The 21,217-nt window shown below is 35.9% G+C and overlaps 4 non-coding genes across 4 annotated transcripts; all 4 read right to left on the bottom strand.

The window, feature by feature from the left end:
* Positions 1 to 13,858: 13,858 nt before the first annotated feature.
* Positions 13,859 to 13,937, bottom strand: Mir124 (microRNA mir-124). The gene has a single exon (NR_036292.1). It is a non-coding gene; the product is annotated as a microRNA mir-124 (primary transcript).
* A 501-nt stretch (positions 13,938 to 14,438) lies between these two features.
* TRNAE-CUC (transfer RNA glutamic acid (anticodon CUC)) lies at positions 14,439 to 14,510 on the bottom strand. The gene has a single exon. It is a non-coding gene; the product is annotated as a tRNA-Glu (tRNA).
* Positions 14,511 to 15,403: 893 nt separating this feature from the next.
* On the bottom strand, positions 15,404 to 15,475 carry TRNAE-UUC (transfer RNA glutamic acid (anticodon UUC)). Its single transcript has one exon. It is a non-coding gene; the product is annotated as a tRNA-Glu (tRNA).
* Positions 15,476 to 15,550: 75 nt separating this feature from the next.
* TRNAE-CUC (transfer RNA glutamic acid (anticodon CUC)) lies at positions 15,551 to 15,622 on the bottom strand. The gene has a single exon. It is a non-coding gene; the product is annotated as a tRNA-Glu (tRNA).
* Between the last annotated feature and the right edge of the window lie 5,595 nt (positions 15,623 to 21,217).

The raw sequence follows: 21,217 nt of genomic DNA, 5'->3' as shown, positions 1-21,217 counted from the left end.
TTATCTTTTTCACTTTCTTTTAAAATTGACTAAAAAAATAAGCCGACAATGATCACGTTTTTGCTTTTTTCGAGCTTAAACAAGTCAAGACTTGTATTTTTGTCCAAATTTTGTTGTTCTTTCTCTTTATTTAAACGTTTTGAGACGTTATTCAGTCTGAAATTAATCTCAAACGCAATTATTTCGCTAAATTTTAACACAAATACGTCAAAAAATATCCGAGTTTTACGAAAAAAATTCTATTTTTTTAATTATTTGTGTTAAACGAGATTTTGTCAAAACAGAAGAAAAGTATTAAACAGCACACGCTGGTTTCTGTACGATTATTAGTAATTTATGAGATACATAAAAAATACACTTTGTATTTACATGTAGAAAGATTTGTCTTTAAAAAAAGCAAAAACTAGGCATGACACCCTGTGCGCGCTGTTCTACTTTCTGTTAATATCGCGTGAAACAGATGACACCAGCAGGGGCCCGAAGATTTCGAACAAAGAAAGCTGGCAAAAAGTGCCGAATCTGTCCGCCAGGGCCCTGAATCAACGGATGATTTATTTTGGTTTTGTGCAATTAAACGAGCAATTTTCCGCTAGATTCGATTTGGTGCGGGTCCATTCGTGCCAATAGTCTGTGTTTATTCAAAAATATTCACCTGGTTGTGCGAGTTGGGTCGGCTGAAGGGCGCTCGTGGGCGCCGGGACGCCCCCACCGCTCGCAGCCTCCCTCCCAGGGGGCGCAGGGGTGAAACATCGATCTCAGGCCGTAACCCTGGCAACCGCATGGAGGTATTAGCTTAAGACGTTAGTTACATAATGCCGACTTCCGGTACTTCTTATGCCTTTAATGGGATCATGGAAATTCTAAAGAATTTTTGCGACGTCCAACACTGTCTCGGGAAATTAAAGCCAAAAATTAAAAATTTCATCAGGCTTAAGGAAATATAAGCGGCGATTTTTTCCGGAGCGAAACCTAATATTATCATCGGGGTAATTAATGGCTGGTCGTTAATTAGGATTCTTTATTGCCTTCGGTTGTGCGCTACACTAGAAAGATAAAATGCGCCATTAGGTTTAGATTTTGCAAAGATCTGCATATAACGGGGATAGATAGCTTGGCTTTCATTAATAATGTATGTCATAAATTTTGCTATTCCTATGATTCATTCCAAATTCCGGAAAATTTCTCCAGGGAACACTCGCTAGGTACATGATCAACGATGTGTGCCATGAAACAAGATATGTCTTCAAAATAAATAAATGCAAGAAATCATTTTTTCCTTTTTAACCTTCTTTATAACATACCACTATCATAAAATATTACTACTATCACTCCTTTGTGAAACGATATTTCTAAATTTATGGTAGCTTTGTTCACGTTTTTACTATATTAAATTTTATAAAGGACAGGAATAAAGCTCTCTCAGGAGTTTTAATATTCTTGGTTCCCAGTTTTTAACCGAAATAAATAATTTCTCAAATTTCCATGGTAAGACAGTCTTTTACACCTTTGAAAGTAAAATTGCGCTGTTTTTTTTTGGCCGTTTTATTTTTACCCAATTTTATTGATCACGAAAATTTCCGTAAAATATTTACAATCCTAGAGTGCAAAATATGGTGAATCCTGACACTGGGTCAATAATCACAGACGAAAATAACTCAGTTTATTAATATCATTATTTTAAAATATTGGCTTGTTGATTTTCATTAAGTGACGGTCTTTAATTGAACAAAATTTTCTGTAATTGCTTTGGGCTTTGGGTCAGCTGAAATAAGGTACGGGTAAGTTATAAGACCCTTTCGACCTAAAGGGTCAACAGCTATATCATTAAAACCGGAAGGTTAACTATCCCCTCTCTATGTTATTACATCCGATTGAATGTTGGTTTACTTTAACAAGGAAAATATTTTCGAAGCGTCGATACTTGTTTTAAAATTTTAAATGTGCGAAAATACAAATATTGTCACTATTTACAAAAAACTTTCGTCGAAATCTTGCTATTTAGCTGCGAGCAATAAAAACACTTTTAATTTTTTATTGAGACTTTAAAAAATAGAGAGCGATAGAATAATCCAGCTTTGAAATTATTTAGATGATTTGCGGCTCCAGTGCTTTGTGAAAAGTTACGCATTTTGTTTTGGATCGATATTCCAGCCAGTGTTTTTACAAAATATGTGAAAACAGTCTATCGGAAAATATTTTACATTTTTATTCGGAACTTTCTATGTTTTCCTCGCTGCACAGCAGTTCTGGAAAACTTTTATCGAAATTAGCAACCATTATTAAACAGCACTGTTGGTAAGCAAAATTCAGCTCCGCGGAAAAGTTTCAGGGCGTAATGAGTATTTTTATGAATCAAGTTGCAAAAGTTTGAAAAGTAACTCGACTTGTCCGGCCATTTCTTATTTGTTGAAAGCCATCTAATGCAAGTTTATACGTTTAGAATTCGTCTTGAATTAGCTTTGAACGTGTTGGTGACAAGCTTCCCGTCTAATGCCATTCTCCTTGGCGTGCAGATAGAATTCCACACCAGAATGAGTCTTACAAAGACCATACACACTTTGTCCAATTACTTGAGCTATGCCGTAATGAGATTTTATTGTGCCTTCCTTGGAGGGTTTTATTACATTTTCACTTCAAGTGGCATGGAAATATTTAGAAGTGTGTTATTGCACACAGCTATCGTTTATAGTCGTGTGATGAAAATAATGAATGCGGCGGCATAAAATGGCAAAGTAGTTAAATGCAAGCCCAATAAGGAAAGGCCACTCGAGAACGCCGCTACTCTTGCTGCCGGCTGCAGGAACCATCAAACGAGACAACACAGCATCGGCAGGACGTCATTAAGGTCGCGTTACGGTTCATTGTCACGGAAATTTATGTACTTACCCGGAATTTATTGCAGCTTACGATCCTTAATTTCTGCTCGGGATGGCTTGCTGCAAATTACTTTTCTCTTGAGACAAGAGCTGACCTCGTATTTTAGACGTTGAAAAATTTTAAAGGGCTCTAAAATGTATTAAACAGTACAAAATGTAGTTTTAGTTTGACAGTGGCGACTTTCTGCAAACTCGGTTTGCAAATCCTGCAAGATGAAAAATCGCAACAGATTTACGGTTTAGTGGGCAAACACTCGAATGAAAAATTAAACCAAACTAAACTTTGAATATTGATCCAATACGAACCAATTTATTTTAAAGTGTACACAGTTTCAAGAGCGGAAATTGAAACACTTTTCCAATCTCGTTTTTTTTACGCTTGGGTGAGCTTTATTTGTTTGAATTTAAGGAATTATTGTCAAGTAAACGTAATTTTTTGTCATCTTGAAATTTTTTTTAAACAATTTTTATAAAATTAAGAAATTAAAAATGCATTCTTTATACATAATGTGTCAGCGAGCTTTAATTTTTGTAGCTTATTGTTTTATTTTTAGCAAAAGAATTGTTGAAAAATAGCTGTCAGCGGACTCTGTGGGTTTTTTTCTCCATCAGTGAAAAAATTTTGCAATAAATAATCAATAATAAATCTCCAACAATCAGCTGAACCAAAATATGTAAGACAATCGTAAGTGCATGTTGCACTTTTTTTAAAAAGCTGAAATTAATTTTTATTTTGTATTTCAAAAGAATTATTGCACTATAAATTTATGTAACCCGGCGCATCCACCATTTTTAAGTTAGTGGTTATTTTTGTAAAGGCACTAACATTTTTTTATTTTTAAGAATTTCAGTTACTGTAAAGGGCAATAGTTGCATCATTTCAGGGTAAGTTATTTAATTTTTGGTAAGAAAATATAAGCATTTTTTTTTATTAAAATTTAACCAATTTTAGGTAAAAAACTAGTAAATATTTGGCACATACTTACTTTTATCATTTCTCTAATTTTTTGAATAAGTTGAGGAAATAAAAGTATGTTTTTGGTTTTCAAGTGGACTTTTTATTCATTTTCAAACTATTTTTGTGTTTTTAATTTGGTTTATTGTAAGGCTTACAGTCATAAAAACAACACTTAAAAATATACAAAATATTTTATATTTCTTTTTTAGCTAATTAAGTCGGTATTTACATTTTGATAAAAAATTAGAATATTTCAAATGCAAGGTATAGTTTATATTAACATTTAATACTTGTCAAAAATTATCTATTTATTACAGTTTAATCACGTGTATGATTTTACCCGGCGCATCCACCATTTTTGAAGGCACTTAAATTTTGTTAATTTTTTTAGTGTGTACTTAAATATCAAAATTTTGTTTGTTACAGTCACTGGACGTTACGTGATATAATTCATTTAATACATTTCCAGCATTTCTTTTCCGTTATTTTTCCGTTTTTTGTTTGTTTTCCAATTCGGCCGTTACATAAGCCACCCGATCTGCAACATTGATCGCTCCTCTATTAATAATTCACCCCCAAATAAAAAATACACAGAATCATTATACATTTCTGTGATTTAAGACGGGAAATTCCTCCGCTCCGGAAACGAAATCACTCTTTTTCTTTTTCCTGCTTTCATTTTAATGAAAACTTAATTTGCGTCTGAATTCGTCCAAGACCGCATTTAATGAGTCTGTGCCGGCATTGAAATTTCCTCGCGCATATTTTTCTTGGACATGTTCGTTTGGTCGCAGCCCTTTCGCCGGCAAAAACCCTTTTTCTGGTGCAGGTAGACAGAAATTGCGTTAGTGGTAGTAATTAATTTCTGAACGACAACTCGGAAAGCGATTACCCGCGGGGAGCTTTCGGGAAAACGCGTTCAGATTGTGGAAGAGTTCCGCTAGAGGGCGTGGCCGTCCCGGGCGTGGGCGTCACACTGTCTCGCAGCAGCTGGTTGCTATGGTTTCGGCCCCAGCCACCCGGGCAGATATTGATCTGTCAGGGAATCCCCCCTTGCTGTTCTCGGCCCAAAAATTGCATCAAGCACGGGTTTAGCCTTCCTTTACACATATAATTTGAGGAGTGATGTTATTCTTTTCTCGTTACCCCCATTTTCTTTGATGTTTTTGTGTCGTTTTTTGCATAATTGCCGCTCTTCCAGCCGACACTTTCTTCAGCTTCGGCCGCGAAATGAGATTGTAAATATTATGCTAATGCACGATTTGGGGATTATGAATTATTTAAGGTGCGCGCTCTGTGATGATTTTCATTTTTACTGACAATGAAACTTTCAGCACTAAAGTGCACCCCCGAATTTCAGCCCTGAAATTAAGTGCCCAAATGAACGGGAAAACAAACATTCAGGAAAGCGTTCGCAAAAATCTACATATTTACCGTGTGCTTGGAATTTAATTAAAAATTAACGAAGGAATTTGCTATTTTTGTAGAGTTATGGCGTTCATCGGTTTTAACATTTTTTAAATTTTTTACATATTTTTTATTCTTAGAACGCGAATTATACAGACTTTGGGAATTTTAAAATTAGCATTAAAAATTGAAAATAACACCTATTTTGGAACATTTGAACTCATAAAATCAACGGCACCCTATAATTTTAATCCTAAAATTAAGTTTTCAAAATATGTGCTTCGCAGACGTGGTGAGATATATTCAGAAGACTGTTTACAAATATTTTCATTAAAACTTTGCCATGAAATTTACAACAATTTTTTAAAAAGTGTTTTTGTAGTTGCCAAATTTACTATTTGTAACATTTTTATTTTTATTAAATACCATGTATTTTCTATTTTCACTTAAAACTTAATGCGCTGTTTAAAGTTAATTTTGTGAATGAAAGCATGTTATTGGTTTAATTTGGTCACGAGAACAGTTAATTACGTATTTAATTACGGATTAAATTAATGATGATCTATAAAATGATACGAAGATTTTTGTAGTAAAAAATTATTACTTCTAGGTACTTTAAATTGCCATAACAATAACATTTTATTTAGATTTTACAAAAAAAATTGCTGATAATATGTCTTTACCAAATCCTGAGAGTTTTTTTTCAAATTATTTAAATAATAAATAATGAAATAATAAATATTTAAAATTTGAGCAGAAACTTTTGAACTCTTATTTTTTTAATTCTTTTATCCTCTTTTCTAACTGAAAACGTTCGTATTATTGGACTTCTGATGTATGTTTAAAGTCATAAGGAGGGCAGATAATAGCTGAACTTGCAGAATCACTGAATAATAAAAATGCGACTGTGATTTATTTTAATAGCGCAAGAGGCAGTAAATAAGAGAGTAAACCGATCTAAGCTGGTCAAATAAAACCAACCTGATACTCATTCAGAGTAGTAGAAAGGCAAAGGTATAATCATAGAATATAAGGAAACAAATTTCCTTTGTCCGGGTCAATGGAATATAATACTTCCAGGACCTAAGAAAACGAAAAAAGGAATGTGGAAGATTGCGAACGTATTAAGTTACCGACTTTTCCTAAAAGACACAATTAAGCACAAATCAAATGTTTTTGTCCGCTTGCACAAGTCAAAATCCCATTTCCTGCTCCTTGTAATTAAAAAAAAATGCCTGAGAATGATTAGTACGGTGCAATTTATGCAAAAATGGTTTTCTGTCATTTACATTCCCACCCTTCCCTGAAAAATATTTTATTCAGGTTCGCAGCCTATTCCCCAAACTTGTCCGTTTTGCTCGATATCCTTCCACAGTACTCGTAAAAACAAACATTTCGGTGAGTTGAAATAGCGCAATTTATTGCTCTTCACGTCCTAACTGAGCCACACATATAATTCAAGAAAATGTGACGGTCTTATATAAATTTCCATATAACAAATGCTGCGGTTAACTGAGACGAATGAGTTGCAGGCGTAAGAATAAAAGCGCTCATTACTCATGCTTGAGACCTCAAATTCCACACAGCTAGGCTTTTAATTGTGGAAAACTTTTCAAAATTGAAAGCAAATACAATCTTATCGCTCCCATCGCTCGGCGTTTGACGTTTTTCCCTATTTTCCGAGGAGCATTTATCATTTCATTGTCTTCGGTTTTTGCTCACTCGAGCGATGCGCCACTGTTTGGATTTAATTTGGACCTTCCATCTTAACTGACTTCTTTATTGCTGATCTTCGAGCTCATCATGCTTTGATAATATTTGCTTTAGAAACTTTTTGTTAATTTCGCCGAGTATCACTAGCGAAAGACGGGAATTTTAATTTAGGGCAGTGCGTGCTAAAGGTTATAAACTCCCGTGAACGTGTAATGGAAGAACAGAACGACGAATTTCTGGGCTAGATCTCTTGTATACTTGATGTAGCGCTGCAGATACCATGAATATTCCATGCGAAAATGGTTACAGAGTAAATATTTCCAGCTCGTTTCGCTCCAAGCTCACACTGACAGAATGCTCGTCTGAAGAGAGTTATACAATTTTCTCTTTAATTAGTGTTTCTCTTTAATTAAATTTTCAGCAGCACCGAATGTAAGATTATAAAAAATCCAGCAGGGAATGTCGATCAATAATTGCAAAGCGATTTTTTCACCACGTTTTACATGTTCAAGCTCCATTATCAATTGATCTTGCTTCGACTGCGTGTCACATAAAACAGAGCGGTGAAAGTTTTCATAAAACTCGGTAAATGTCTTTTTTACCGTCTTGTCTTTGTTGCTGCTTTGTTTACTCCGCAAACAGAGCTGTCTAAGGGTCACTACCACGTCCAATCCTCGTCTCAACTTGTTGGTCTTTTTACGCCGATTTCAACGGAACCAGACTAATAACTTCCCTGTAATCGGCGAAGCTGTACGGTCGATTACAGAGGCATTTTTAGTTTTTTAATAAAAAAATTTTTAACTCGAAATCAAAAGTCCTGGAGCAATTCGGTCGTCGAAAACCGTTTTTGAGACATATATTTGATGTGCCCTTTACGGCGGAATAAGGATTTTGGTTCTAGCTTTTTTAGTTTCGCCGTAATCGGCATTGAAAATTGCCTTGAAACCTATACCATTTTGTAGATGTAATTCAACATATTAATGGTTTATATAGTCTTGGAAGTTTAATTATTTTGGTCAAATTGTTTCCAAGAGAGAGCGAACAATTTTTTAAGAAACTTTGGTCATGTGGGAGATATTTATCCGCCGCTCTGTAAATTTCAAAATAAAAATTTTATCGAACTGTGCACAACACTGCAATATCTCTCGTCCTCTAGGGAGGAGCCACAACTTTGAACCTGGTAGCAAGTTTTTTAATATTCTTTTATTTTTACGCACACGTCTATCAAAATTCTAAGTTGATTTCGGTGGCGTCTAGTGTTGACACGAGCCGTCGAACTAAGCTCTAGCTCTTGAGGTCCTTTTAAACTGTCATTTTCGTTGATTGTAAACTGGTGATGAAGGTCGACACAGATCGGCTTATAGACAGAAAATGGAATCCTTCGGTGATAGCAAGGATATGCGGCTTTGTCCTATAAAGTGTGATAGGGTTTCATAAAATTATAGGATTTCCGGGGTTAGTGAGGCCAAGGTCTTTTCTTTTTTCAACTCAACGGTAATTTATTCAAATCATTCAACAACGTGTGCAACATCCAGTGACAGACAGAGTCGTTGCAGGCGAAGTTATTGAATGAAAGGCGAAGAAGTTATTACCATAAGTAGGTCGTCGCTGTCGAAGAGATATAGTACGGTAATTCATCAAATGAGTTAAGCTTGACTTTGCCATTATTTGCATTTATTGTGAGATTAACGGACTTGTGAAGACTTTTTTGCGTAAGCCATCCGAGATGGTGCCATGACACATAAATCTTTAAAATAAGTGATAAAAGGTTAAATATATGACGACAGAATTATAAAGAACACTCGCTCTGCATACAACATTTTTCATAAATTTTCATACAGACTCCATGAATATCACACGACGCGAAGGAACGTTCTCATACCTGACGGTGATCAATAGAATTATTTTATTTTTTTACTGCTTGTACGTGTATTTGCGAGCAGGAATGAAATAAGAGTTTTGAAAGCCAACATCACTCCAGGTAAGTGTACAGACGAAACGTTTTCTCATATCAAGAATTCATAAAAGAGCTGGTATTATTTGAAACAACTTGCTTTTGATTTCATGTGTTTTGTATAAAGTGCTTTTTATTTCCTCTGCCTCGGGGGAGCTTTTGTGTGCGATATACGAGAGCAATTAAATAAAATTAAATTACTTGAGCTCAAGTCAAATCAGCAATAACCAAAAATTCGAACGGTTTTACCTTTTAAAAGGAGTAGTTTTTCAAACGCTACATTTCAACAAATTTTTACTAAAAATAATTACAATCCGCGTGTAATATGCACTACATTTTGCATTTATTTAATAATGTACTTTTATTTTTACAAGACGATTTACGAAAGAAATTTTTTTTTTTTGGTTTTAAAGCCTCTTCGATTTTTAGCTGTTTTTGCTGTTAGTGAAATGAAAGTGAGTCGTTAAGTTTTACGTGCTTTCCAATTAAGTTTAACTGTTAATTAAATGCGTGGATGTAGAAAACCTACGATAATGTAGGCAGGTATAACAAGTTTTGTTTAATGAATTAAAATATGTTTCTAAGAGCAATTCTGGTTGTGCTGAATCCTCGACTAATTTTACTTTTATTTTCTCTTCCAATCATTAATCTCAGTCCCAATCTTGTTTTCCCACAAACCGAAATGCAGGACCATCCATCACGCTCGCATTCTTTTGAGCTTCACTTAGCACACTTTAATCAAACCAAACAACTGTTTTAAACGCATTTTTCGGTGTGATATTCGCACGCATCAATAAATGTCAAAGTTATTGAAAAATTCCGCGCTGTATTTGTTGCATATAATGAATAGCGTCCCAATGTTATTTGCGGTCGAGTGCGTCGCAAATTACATGTGGATGCATCCGAAAGCAGCGTCAAATAAAATTCAATTTCCTTTCGCATTTCAATGCAGGAGCTTTTAGCCTGCAATGCACGCGCGTATCAGAGTTAAATAATACACACACATATAGCCAAAGTATCCATTATTCGCAAGAGCGAGTTGGGTCCATCACCGGCCGTCGCTTGCCAGATGAAATCTGCGAGAGAGAGGTCCTGTTGCCGTGGCAACAGGATCGATAAACAGTCCTGCTGCTGAGCCTTTCATCATTTCCCAGGGAACGTGTGCCCGTTTCCCAGAGCTTTCGGTCGTCTCATATTGGGCTGGGCTGGACCTATTTTCGTACACGGACCTCTTCCGACAAATGTTTCATTCATTTCGGACTTTTTTACCCTTTTCGATTAGGCAATGCCTCGCAGAAATGGTAATTCGCTTAAGGACAATAAGCGAGGGCGTGATAGATGGGAACGCCGATCGGGAATATTTATCACTACTTATTTTGACGGTTTGCTGAGAGCTCGTCACATCAGTTATTTCTTACTTTACCAATAATTAAGCACGTTTTTGCAGGATTTAAAACCGTTCTTCTTTGTAAATTAAACATGAAATTAAATGTACTCATCATCATAAACTGTGAAATGTTTCGCTGCTGGAAAGATGCTAATTAAAATGTGCCAAAAGCGAAATTTAATTTTTCATCTCCAACTTTTTGGTTTTGTTGGGTCCAAGTTTGGCAAATTTGTCAACAAGGAGGCTTCTTGTTAAAGTTTTCCAGGTCACGTCTTCTCCTCCTTTATCAAAAGTTTTGGATGATATGTAGATTTTGGTCAAACAACAACAGCCATAATAGATAAGACCCTATTATGCTTTTCCGGTCTCTCAAAGTACGATTTCAGGAATTACAAGTGTATTTTTTCGTATTTTATTTGTATGTTTTCCCTTCTTGCAGTTTTATTAGTTGCCGTCTTGGGTGTTTGACCAAATTAGACTCGGGGGAGCTTTATGACAAGCCAGCTGAAAAATACGCTCATTGTGGAACAATCAATAAAGGGCATTCGAGACAATTTGTCAGATTACATATAAAAGAAATCCTATGACTGTTTTATCTCTTTAAGGGTCGTTATGGATTTCATAAATAGAACTATAAAGAGAGGGAATAGTTCCAGCCGAACTAAATTCCAGATTTACTTTTGCAATAAAAGACGCTCGAATAGTTTTATTATTGTTACTAAACATTAATCATTAGTTGATTTATTTTTTTTATTTTGGTAACCGGTACCTGAAACTCGCTTCGTTTATTAAAATATCATTTTACGGACTGAGTGCCATAACTCTTCACTTTGAAACTTGTTAAAAAGTAATTTTTAGAAAGAAAAGGAATTTGCATATTGCCAACTAAATTCTACCACTCGACAAACTAATTTCTTCCACAAAAAGTTTGAGAAACGGCTTCGGAGTAAACGAATCCAACTTTGTTAGTGAAAATATTAACAAGTTTTTCAAAAACGAGGCAACATTTGCCGGTTCAATTATGAAAATATTTTACGTCCTTTGACCATATTGGGCATAAATTGTCAGTCTGACGTTTAAATTCGTTTAAATTTGGAAAGTTTTATTAAAACAAATAAAAATGCGGAATTTATGGCAGAACTTTCGTGAGAACTATAATAAAAATTGACTTACTGTTGTAAGGTGGTGTATAATTAAATGAGACACTGCAACATTTTATAAGTGCAATTACAACTTTTGTCGATTTCACATCTGTCCGCCTCCAGACCCCGCCGGCGTCCTAAATTAAAACCGCACGAGATGATTCACCCGTTCCTAAGGGATGGGGTTGCAACAGTCGCAAAATCATTAAAAAAATAAGTCAAGGGGGCCAACAATCGCCGATATCTTCGCTCTCAATCCCCACTAAATGAGACAACCAAATCTAATATATGCCTTATTTGTCCACCGAAAGGGGATGAATGGATGCCGTGAATAGGTGAAGGGTTTGTAATTCTGTTGGTGACGGCAGTGTCGGCATCAAGGCCGCACGTCTGTCTGCTGAAGGCTGCTAAGGACCCTTCAAGTGGGGCTTTCGCCCCCACGTCATGCTTCGACTAACTGTGCTCGTTTAAACCGCCCTTGTTAGAAGGCGCTTGAGTGCAGTGGCGGCTTGCGAAATGGATCAAACATCACACAATTACTTCACCCTGAATTTATAATTTCAGATTGGACATTTTTAGAAAATCGATGCACGCTTCCTGCTGTTTAAAGCCATGAAATGGGAAGCGAGCAAATTGCCCAAGGTTAACAACAGCTTTCGCTGAATTAACCCACAAAGGAACGTTTTTCAGATAATTCCAAGTTTCAAGCTTTATTTGCACACTGAACTCCTGGTTAAAGAACGATGAGACGTTGCGTGACTGATTGCAAAGAATGGGGACCGATCGCTGTAAATATAGTGTTTTACGCGGTTAATAATTCATCGATAAGGTGGTTTGGATCATTAAAGCAGCTGTTACCCTTCTTTGATTACAATGATGTTTAATAATGCGCTTATTATTTCTGCGTTATTAATTTTTTCTTTTATTTATTTGCAAAACTATGTTTTGTGAAATAAATTAGATCTTTTATTAATTTCTCAGTTAATAATACCATTAACAATGATTTTACCGACGTATTAGCTGTTTCAAAACTACGGAAATGCTAATGTGGCATTTTGCAGAATAATTTTTTTAATAAGGTTGAAAAAAATGTAAAATAGTAAATAGCACTTCTATAGTCTTAAAACAGCTAATAATTTATTTTTACTTTGTTAATTATTTTTTAAGAAGCAATGAAAATAAACCAAATAAGCGTAAGTTCAGAACAAAAATAAATTAAATGTGAATTAGTGAATCACTGAAGTTATTATTCAAGCATTTTTCAAAATGTTTTTTAGTTAGATAGACCATTAAAAGTTGTTCAGAAGCACTGGAAAATTTTGGGATGTAATTAGTCTTATTTTTCGAATATTATTTTGAACGAACATCCGCAGCAGTTGTAAAATAATTCCTTAGAAATTGAAATTCTGTTAATAAAAGATAATACCAACCATTCTGCGACTTGAGGAGCAAAAAGAATGCAAGAGGAATGAATGAAAACATTATCTAACAAACTGTAGTTTTTATTGTTTTTAATTTTTCATCTTTATTTCGAAAAATAATAAATTTTAAGAGTCATTGAAAGCGTAGTGTTTTAGAAAATGTTTAAATCACAGGAGAACAAATATTTACTTATGACTGTTGCCATAATTAATAATGACGCTCTAAAATGACAAAATTGAGTAAAAAATGTAATAAAGGATTAAGCTAATTCGAATTAAAACTAGAAACAATCAAATGTATCTCTAGTAATACGTGTTATTTTTTTTAACTTTCAATGGACTTATTGTTGCTACAAGTTTTTTCTTGGAGGTTCTGTATATTTTTCAGCTACTGGCTAAAAGAGTCGACCGAAATTGCGATTTTTATTTAATCCAATTAGCGAACTAAACAGAGGTGCGACGTTTGGGTTATGAGGTAATTTTAAATGGTAGGGAAAGTATTAGAGTGGAAAGTTGAGCTAAATAATCCATCAATTAGTCCCCACTTTAGAGTTATGATTAGATTACCCAATGCATCAAACTTAACGCAATTAGAATTCCAATTTGATTCACTGTATCGTTCATTAAATCGCATAAAAAGTTTAGAAACTTGTTAATTTTCCTCATTACGAGTTCATCCTTTTGGCTAATTATGTAAATTAGTGGCAACTTTTTTCGCAACTTTTCGCTAATTCTTAATTGATGTGTATTAATTGTGTGTGCCCTTCCCTCTGTTGCAAGTGCAGTGCCGTCTATCTTTAATCAAAGACCCTATCTAATGCAAGGGTGAGCGACATATAAAACATGCACCCCATTGAACTCCCCTGGCACAATACTCGCACCCTCCAAAATCGCGCAATGCACATTTGGGGCCACTGATATTTTACACACATTCCTGTCATAACTCGTCCCGCGACACTTTGTGAAGAGTAGCTTTACACGCACTTTGATTCGTTGACAAAAGTCTGCTCTTGGCATTCACCGCGTGCCTTATGCGTTACAAAAACATACAGGCCAACAGTGAACACTAGGAGAATGACAGATTCCTGGTTATTTGGTGGTCGGCGCCTGGAAAAGTCAGATTTTTAATCGATTGATTTTTTGTTTACAAGACGGAAGAGTGTTTACGATGATGGGAAACCCGAGTTCAACCGGAATTTATTCAAGAGTGTCACGCAATCGTTGCTTAGTGTCAGATGCAATACACTAGACGTTATTATCATGTTTTACGGCACGATACTCAATAAGGCGCCGGTTAGTCAAGGGATTTTTTCGACGCGAGAATTTCACTGCATTCGCAAAGGACAATAAAGCACAAAACTAGGTGAAAGCGATAACGTAATAAAATAGATTAGTTTGCAAATGGTGTGGAGTTTCAGGAAATAAAAGCTCGGCTCAATGGCGTGTTAGAATGAATGTTCATTAAAATAATAGTGACTTTTGAATCATTCTCTGATTCAATAAAAATAACACTTAGTTTTGGTCGCAAGTCTACAATTTTAAATCTAGTAGAATCTGTGTAATAATTAAAAAAAAAAGTTTTCCGATACCGGGAATCGAACCCGAGCCTCCTGGGTGAGAGCCAGGTATCCTAGCCACTAGACCATATCGGATGGTGGATGCTTTGATGCTCATGAAAAAGCTCTACTCAATTAATCTAACTAAAATTTAATTAATTACAAATGTTTTTTGTTAATTAAGTCTTAAATCACAAACGGTGTGGTTTATTAGTAATTCTAAAAATTATAGTACGTCACGTATAAATTTACAAATGACAGTCAACACGCACACTAAATACAGCGTTAGTCTCCTAAAAGTATTTTTTACTATTTATATCTCAAAAATTAACGATCGTGCTGAAACCATTTGCATTCGATTTTCTTCACATTTTTTTATAATTATAATTATAATGAAGCTTAGTCAAAATTATTATTTCTTATATTGTTCTAGAACAAGCGATGCTAGATGTTGTTTTGTACAAAAGATCCGTAAAAGATGAATATTATAAAAATTACTTAATTTTAATTTGAAGGAAAGGTAGAAAAATTCAGAAAAAAAATAAACGCTGTAGTAAAAATAAAAAATACCTTCAGTAGACACCCTGTATAATTAATGGAAATATAAAATATGTCAGTAATATTTTGATAAACTTAAGTAATAACTATAAAACAGAATATATTTAGAAAATAAAAAATAAACGGTGTTATAAATAATTATAAAAATATGACAAAAAATGCAACTTAGCCGTTAAATTTATTTCGGTTTTAGCTTGAAAGTAAGTAATAAATATCATGTTAAAATTGAAATTAAACCGTTCATAAATAGAAGGTCGAGCATTATTCACAAATTATCGATTATGTCTCAAAATGTCTAATTGATTAGTGTTTAATCCACTAGGGATTAACCTTGAAGATAGTAGAGATAAAAATAGTTATGATTGAGATTTAATTCCATTTATTTTTATAGCTACATAAATTTTGATTAACTAAAATTGGTACAAAAAGTATTCCGATACCGGGAATCGAACCCGAGCCTCCTGGGTGAAAGCCAGGTATCCTAGCCACTAGACCATATCGGATTGTGAAAGCATGTTCCACTAACACACAAGAAAATTTAAACTTAAAATGTGTTTATTTTAATGGAAAAAAAATTGTTCCGATACCGGGAATCGAACCCGAGCCTCCTGGGTGAGAGCCAGGTATCCTAGCCACTAGACCATATCGGATTGCAAAAGCTCTGGGACATTCGAAGAAGCTCTGCCCGTTTTTAATCATAATTATCTCATTTTTGGATAGAGAAATAAAATAATCAACAAAAGTGATAAAAGAGGGGATTAGTTTTAGTGTTTAACTTTCTCTTATTGTCTCAATAAAAGCAGTGCAGTGAACGTGGTCGTATTTTTGATGGTGCCAGAGGCCAAGTTAACGTAGTGCTCATTATCAGCTGTTACGACACGTGACAATAGCGTGCAGGTCGTGACGTCATAAGCGCCGCGACGGCCCCAGCCGACGTGTTAAGTCTGTAGTGTGGTCGATAGCTACGATCTTGCCAAACACAACTTTTGGCGTATTCGCCGCTTAATCAATTACACGAGTGCTGATATCTCCAAACTACATCCCTTACGAACAAATAGGTCATTCTAGTTGTGTGACCTTTCACCCTAAACGTCAGCTATATTTGTGTTATCGGCAACATTTCATAAAACACGAACTCTATCTCCACACTTTACTAAATTAGAACGCAAACACTTGAAGTAAAATTGAATCTTGGAGCAATAAAATGTTTAATTACCGAGTTTGGTTATCGATTTGGAAAAGTGGGAAGCTACATTAATAATGAGTAAAGTGTGCTCCTAGACAAAATCAATGTAGCCAGACATACGCTTATGCACGAGTAAGGCATAATGAGCTTGAATTGAAATAGGGAGCGATGATCGCCACCCCTGTTTCATTCAATATTCCACCCCTGGCTTGCATTATCATCACCCCATGTCCACGACACGTGCCAAATTTTTACGACAGGACCGAACCGAATCTCATTCCCATAAAACAAAAATCATTACTGAAAATTTTACAAAAATATTTATGCACCCCACGCTGCTAATTCATTCACGATCGATCCCGTTTTAAACAAAATTAGATCAGGGCGGTTACTGAATATTCCAAGTATAAGCAAACAGTTCTACATAAAAAACGAATGAATTGAACCGTAATACAGTTGTAACCTCCTTTTATTATTTATCAGATTCCGAATGAATAAATAAATAACCTGTAGCTATCCCCAAAACTTATTTTTAAACTATTCGATAATTTTTACCTGTGGACACTAGTAGAACTGAATTAATATGCAAATAATACTCGACCACTATAACATAGAGCTGCGTACATTACAAAATCAATAGAAGGCAATTTACCCCAACTTTAGTTTCATATATTATTTCCTAATTAATCTGTAATAATCCGGATGGACACATTTTAGTGGATTTATACAGGCAATCTATTCTTCATTAGTTACGTGAAAAATAAATTTGAAAAACTTGTAATAATTATATGTTTACGACAGTGAGAATCGTATAATTTTATAAAAAAAACAAACAAAAGATGCTGACAAATTTTAAAAATGGAAAACGAAATTACTCTAATATTTCTAATCACAAATTAATAATAGTTTCTGTAGAACGACTTCAATTACTAAAGTTAAAACACGGGCAAAATGGGTAGGTACGTTTTATAGAAATCTAAACAACAATTTATCACAAACCACAACAATGATTATTTCAACGATAACATTTGGATTTATGAATTTTCTATTACGGCTAATAGCTAGGCATTGTAACTTTATCTAAATTTGATTAAGCCATTATAGTGAGTGCAAAACATGTTTAAAATAGGTAAATTAAAAGAAACCATGCATACTAGACTTGCTACAAATTAATCAAAAATATTTCGCATACCACTCGTGCGAATGCAGGGAAAAGGCGAAAAGCTGTCCAGTGAGCAGTGGTGCAGTTATGGGAGGGGCCCGATTTCAGTTTCAGCGATTTCACTTAAGGGTAGCAGCACATGCGCGGCCAAACGCCACTTTAATTTCGGTTTTGTTGGAAACTTATCGACAAAACTAAGACGTGTTATAGACTAATTACGATATATCGTGACGTCACTAAGCGTATATCGACAGAAACCATAAAAAAGAAGCGTGGGGAAGTCGCTAATCCATCAATCCAATCCTTACATGGCAATAAACAACACTTAAGGGGTGCGAGTGGAAAAAGTGGTGAAATAAGGCAATTGGTTTGATGCAGATGGCATAGAAGTGATTCCGTACCTATCACATTAAATCGATTAAATAAAAGTAAACCCGTCTTAGCCATAACCGCATGCGGAAATCGATAAACCGGAGCTTTCTTGACAGTCATGATACCACGTGATGCAAACCTAACCTTAGCTCGGGTACATTAAATTGGGTAAATGCACATTCTGACCTCAATCATGGTATATAAATATAAAAATCAATGCTAATTGTGAGGGCTGTTTGTCGGGCCCGATCATCAGAGAAAAATAAAAATTACTATCAGAGTCGTATCAATCCGTAACAGCTGCTAGTCGGCATACGCATTGTCTGAACCACTATCACAAAATTATTTACCAAATAACAGTGTTTTACTACTATTAGGGGGCGGCTTATCTTATCAGTGACGATTTACCAAAATTAGCACTACGGCTGTGAAATTTTGGAAAAAATCAAACTCACCGGACACAAAAGCACGAACAATTTCAGTCGCCAAAAGTTTTTGCCAAAAACCGTCCAGTTAAATTGATGGTGTAAGGGGGTGTGTCTCTACCACTAAGCACCTCGCTACAGCACACCACCATCCTGCAACTACCACAGATACGGTTACAATAATGACTTACCAAGTAGCAAAAATCTGTCAGACACGCTAGACCTGCAGACGCCAGTCAGTCTACTCACTATCTGTGCCGTCGCGGCGGGCGTCATGTCGTTCTCCACCCCATGCGCAGCTTTCCACCCCTTTCCGCCCCTCGTCCATCCCCACCCGCGATCGCACCCCAGCCGCTATTCGCCATTGGACGCGTGTATTTTGTTTTGCGAGAAATTTGCCGATTTTTGCCATTTTTTTAATACAAATCAGCGGCCGCTCCGCAGCCCGGACCTTCCGGAGCGCACCTGCCGGAAGACTCCGGAACGGATGAATCACGCCAAATTAAGAACTACTCTTTGTTGGAGTGATGGGAAACTGTGCGGTTTTGCTTTTAGCAAGGGTGGGTTTGTATTTGCCCCCAGCATATGCGTTCATCGATTGGTTCAAGGCGCAAGCGTCGGGCTTCATTAGCGGGAATTCAAAATAAAAGAAAGGAGGCAAAGTGGAAGTCTTTGCACCTGCAGCTAACGAGAAGTTTTAATTGGGAAGACGATCAGTCAAACGCCTGTATTTGTTGTTTCGTGAATAGCAAAATAAATTTCGCGTTACGTGTGAACCAATACATTCCTGGAATTTTTGCTGGGGAAGGAGCGCTTGTTTACCCTCTTGTTTTCCTCAAAAGGAGCAATGTGTCATCGCTGCCAGCTCTTTGTTCTCTGACACAGTTCCCTTTTTCAGTTCTCGAGTATTAAAATTTTTATTAGAAATTTAAAATTTTACGTTTCTTTTACTGCGGGAGCAGTAATTTATTTGTTTTAGTTAGCTCAGCTACACAAAAACCTTTTATTTTTGCAATTGACAAGAAAATTGGAGCAACAGGAAGTTACATTTTATTCGCTTTTATTTTTCTCAAAGTGAATTTTTAGTCGCTTTAATGCCGTCTTAGAGCAGCGCTGATTTTTATGAAGAAACTAGAACAAGGGTTGAGCTGGATTATCCGTTGTAATGCTTCGAATGAACTGTTTTAGTAAAACGATGTCTTGATTGGATCTCACAGAAGAAATAAAGCCAAAGTTTTGAACAAAATCATAATTACAACTAACTGATTTTTTAACATGAGATTACCCGAAATTTAACTTTTGGTACAGTAGTTTCCAAACACGTCCGTTCATAATCCCAGTACGCAATTTACGATTTGCGATTAATTGCCAAAACGTGTTTCAGACTCCCTCCTGTGATAAAGCTGGAGATAATCAATGATTCATTTTTAATTTCCAAAGCTAAACACTTATTTATTTGACTTCTCGTGATCATGAGGCTTAAACAACTACATCAACTAGTAGTAAATGGTCGAAATTGCACTCGTGAGAGCCGAGACAAGACGAATAATTGAGTACTGTTGTAGTACAGGGTAATCTAGACGTAGGTCCCTTGGACTATTGTTTTGTTTGATAACCATTTACTATTTTGGCGAGCTTTTGCAAGCTTTTTCCGTTGTTTCCCAGTTTTTGCGTGTCGTAACATTTGTGTGTATCTGGCAACGCTCCAATTACCAAAAAACACAAAAGGCTGGGTATTGTTCGAGTTGCCTTTAATTTTCTGGTAAATAAGCATCTGAAACGAATTAAATTCCCACTTTGTGTTCGCTATCTATTTTTTCCTGGGCTTTAATAACATCTTGATTAAACAAAACGAGCAAAATCAAAGTCCCTCGAGTTATTATTTTTGTAATTACGTGTCGCTTTGTGCGTGAAAATAAGCGCAAGCCTGAGAGGACCTTAAAATTAATGTATTTACATGTGCGTGGCGGTGCTTATTGGTCACCGGAGGCACGGAACCGGACTTAGCGTAAGCTCAGACTGTGTCGGTAACCTTGATCGCTGCTCCGGGCACCCGGAGTCGGCTCTCGTTGCCAAGCAACCCATCCCTGTTCACCACACGCGAATCGCCCGTTATAAAGATGGGAGCGAATTCGATCATTTTAGTAACAAAGAGCCGCTTTCTGTAAATCATTAACCGACACAATTGACGAGTGTCGAATCTGCAGGAGGCTTTTGTTTGTCATGATCGTTTCAGGAACGTGGAGCTGAAAAGGCGCCACATAAAAAATAGTTTGTCGTATGGCGTTTTTATAGCTTTGCCCATCTCTATGCGCCCAAAATGTATCGACCAGATCGACTGATGTTTATGGCCTCAGTTTCCAGGATTGCACTGAGCAGGATTCAATATCCCGTTCCAGTCGGGATGCAGCGCACGTCCTCATTACGTGCGCGAGAAAGGGACGGAACAACGGGATGGATGGAAATTATCCGGTTTAGACGGACACTTGAGATGCTGGAATTTCTTATTGGCTTTTATACAACTGAAAGTTCGACTTTTATTTTGTAGATTTACTACTTCTGTTTTATACACTTCGGAAAGTGGCACAAATAGTCCCTTGACGAGACGGGAACTCATTTACTTACGCCTAATCTTCAAGCGCAAATTGGTTCACTATTCATTCGCGCTTTATTAAGAGCTTACAGGCCTTCGGGGACTCAGGTGGATTTACTACCAGCCAAGCAATGCCAAGCGCTAATTTCTTTATTTTAAACTTGGAAACGACTGTTCTCGCAAGATTTTTCTGCTTAATCGATTTTGTTTCACCAGGAGGTGAATAAATTTTTCTTGGACGCACTCATGCTGAAACAATTGAATGGCAACGAGTACGGCAATTTTTCTCAAAAGGAATGACTCCAATTTGTTACCGAATTTTTTCAGATCACGTACTACACATGCGATGGAAAGATGATACAAATAATAAAACTTTATATTTCTATATTTTTTTATCACATAATGTGTGTATAAGTGAGCAATTTTTTTTACTTTTCCTCTTCTATAGTTTTTTCAGTTTCTCAGTTTTTCATTCGCTTAGTTTTTTACAGTTTCACTCTCAATATT

Source organism: Tribolium castaneum, chromosome 5, assembly GCF_031307605.1.
Source record: "Tribolium castaneum strain GA2 chromosome 5, icTriCast1.1, whole genome shotgun sequence".
In the NCBI taxonomy this organism is placed as follows: Eukaryota; Metazoa; Arthropoda; class Insecta; order Coleoptera; family Tenebrionidae; genus Tribolium; species Tribolium castaneum.
Note: the sequence above shows the minus strand (reverse complement) of the source record. Positions and strands in the feature narration are given on the sequence as shown.